We start from the raw sequence: 3594 nt of genomic DNA on the forward strand, positions 1-3594 counted from the left end.
TAAAACAAATCATCATTTTTTTTTGCGTTTTTAAATATATTTGTTGGGTACGTAGAACGAATTTTCCACCCCAATAATACAAAAAAAAATTAAAAATTATTCTAATAATATGATCCAAAAATTATTATACAAATAATAAAAAAAAATTAGAAATTATTCTAATAATATGATCCAAAAATTATTATTTAAGATGCAAAAATCAGTTTGGAGAATCGATTTCATAATATGATATTTTGGATCATGGAGTTTAGCCAACGCAAAATACTTTAGATTAGATTATAAAAAAAAACAAAAAAAATGTTTATTCTATTAAAAAAATACTTTAAAAAACATTAGTTTTTTCATGTACTTTATTAATTTTTATTTCAAATTTTTGATAAAATTATATAATATAAGTACAAAATGAAGAGTGTATTATAACTATAAAGTTTACTATAAATGAAAAAATTAAATAATAATTAAAACAGTTGGATTTACATTTGTAATTTTTTTATTTTATTTTATATCAGCTTAACTCATGCTAAACAATAAAAATTATACTTGTAAATATAATTATTAAACATGTATTTAATGTCAGTTTGATTGACCTTAAATTAAAAAATAACACTGATTTCATAACAAAAAAAATGAAAGTGATTTGTATTGTGATATTATTTGGATGATTTTTTAATTTTTTTTAATTACTGGATTGAAAATTCTTCATACAACTAGATAGTTTAAATTAAGTTTTATAAAATCTCTTATTTCTTGAATTTAACGTTTGAGTTTAATTTAAGTATTCTAGCATTTTCTAAAAAAAATCCGACTTAAGAAAAATGTGACATAACTTGAAAACCTATTTTTTTAATAATTTACCGTCTATAAACTTACATTTATTAGGTTAATGAATTTAGACCTTATATATATATATATATATATATATATATATATATATATATATATATATATATATATATATATATATATAAAAGACTAAATTGCACAGTAAAAATAAATTACAAAATAAAGAGAGAAGAAATTAATTTACTAAAGGTATAAGGAGTAAAATTAAAAATAACATATATGATGAGAATTCAAAATTATATTATTTTTTATTTAATCCTTGTATATTTTGATTTTTTAAATTTGTTTTATTAAGCAATAGTGTGATGCAAAATAAAATTATCCTAGTATCATTTAACAAAGTCAACTATTAAAGATGGTTAGAAAGTGAGTTTAATTTAACTTAATCCTATAAAATTAACTTATAAGATGAGAATTATTTTCTATTTATATAGTTTATCTTAACATTATCTTTATTCAATATGAAATTTTAACATGTTTCATTTTACTCATGATTATGATCATGTGAGACTTTTAAGATATTTCTTTAATTAGGTATGATCATAAAAATATTTTAGGTTACAAGTCTAATGATAAAGATGAAAAACACTTATTACATAAAATTACAAGTCAAATAAACAAATTATATATATGGAAAATTAAATACATACCTCACGACAAGAAATCAATCTCAACCATTTAACGCTTAAGCTTATTTTTCTAAGTCTCATACTCTCAAAATTTATTCCGTGAGTGTTCATGCATTGTTTTCTTTTTAGTTGGCAGCATCGGAACATTGTATTGTGTAATCGGATTCGGATATATGCATGTTTTCTAGTTTTTGATCATTAATATTCATCAAGTCAAGTTTTTAATCTTCTGTGGATAATTCTGTTGGCGGCCACGGCTTTAGTTGTCAATAATATACGCATAAAGTATTGAGTTATACTATTATATTATTTAAATAACTTTTTATAATTCGTAATTCATTTTTTTTAAAACCATGAACAAAGTATAAACTTAGTTTTTTTTATTGTGTAATTATTATATTGTACAATTACAAATTTTTCTAAATTATGAAAAACTTAACAATGTGGAGTCCTTAAAAACAAGGCACGTGTAAAGAAAAAGTAACCCGTGCACAGAACATGGCCAATTTAAAGAAGCTTTATCAAAAGGGATGCAATTAAAAAAATGTCTCTTTGATTAATTTGTAGAGATTGCACTGTTTAGACAATAAGTAATAATTTTATATTCCAGCAACAATTACTGCACTTTACTCAACAATTCTCTCTTTAAACGAAACTTCTAAATTAATTCAAGGGATAAACAATGAGGGTAAACAATATACTATTTTAAAATATTCAAGTAAATATACATTTAACACGTGTTTGGTTGTAAGATAACACATGTTCTTATGCATGCAAATAGAGAAGAATGTACTGTCGATGAACTGTGAAGAGAACAATGAATCTTGGAGAATTGAAGAGAACGGAAGTTTGAACCATGTAAAGAAAAAAACAAATTAAATTTTATCTGATTAAACTAAAAATAAATTCACTTTTAAATTATTATTTTTTCATGCTAACTACAGTGATGAGAAGAAAAAAGTAGAGTTGTTTATGAGTTTTAAGATTAAAGTCTATTTGTTATTATTTTAGACCACGAAAGCTAATAATATTCTGCAACTTACATAAAACACGCAAATCCTTTTTATTTCTTTTGTTTGGTAGACTTGGTGCAATTACAAAAAGAAAACAAACAAAAGATTTCTTCAATATTTGAAATATCGCAAGATACACTATTATGGTCATGATGTTTTTCTAAGTATAGAGGCATGTTGTAGGTTCTTAACTTGATTGATATATATGTATACGTCAATTTTTTTTATAAACAAAATTGATTAAGTAGAGTAAAAAATTTATTTTCACTAGAATAAAAGAGCCTCACAAATCAATGGGATAAATAGACACGCAACATGGTCGATTCAATACACTAATAAGAAAAGAAAAAAAAAAAAACAAGACCTGTCTTGGCCTTAAACCAAGTTTATAATTTAGTCTTTATTAAATTCAAAACACCATTGGAATAACAAACAAATCAAACCCTTAAACACAATTTTATTATGCATTCTTCACGTAGCTAGTAGCTTTTACACTTCATTAAAGAGTGCGTGGAATCTCAAATGTAAGAAGAATAAAATTGTAAAAATAATAATCTTATACCTTCTTTAAAACAGACACTTTCAGAAACTATTGTTTTTTAGAGGTCGAAAACTAAAATTATCGAGTGAATGTTTGTAAACAATTTCATTTTATATATAGATCTTCAAATATTCACGGTTCCTATAAATTTGAGGGAATAATGATACATATGCATATATCCATGCTTATATACACCCAATATCTAATATTATATATTTTCCACCATTTCTATTTTATTACTAAGATTTTTTATTTTTAGTACATCCACAATTTTTGTTATGCTACTAATCCATACTCTGTTTGTAGGTTTCTTTCTGTTGATCTTATTTTCTTTCGGTGTAACTGTACAAGGGTAGTAAAACGTTTTTATAAAAATGCAAAAAAAAAAAAAAACTTCATAATTACTTCTGTGTCTTCCTTCACTTTGTTTCTACTCCTTTCACCTATATTTTTTTGTTTTTACTCCTTTTGTGGTTTTTTCCAGCAAATATTAATTTTTAGTTGTTCATTTTATTAGCAGAAAAAAATTAAACTCACGTTCTGTTCTTCCTTCTCCTCTAGCCTATGT

This window comes from Glycine max, chromosome 16 (assembly GCF_000004515.6).
Source record: "Glycine max cultivar Williams 82 chromosome 16, Glycine_max_v4.0, whole genome shotgun sequence".
NCBI classification, from domain to species: Eukaryota; Viridiplantae; Streptophyta; class Magnoliopsida; order Fabales; family Fabaceae; genus Glycine; species Glycine max.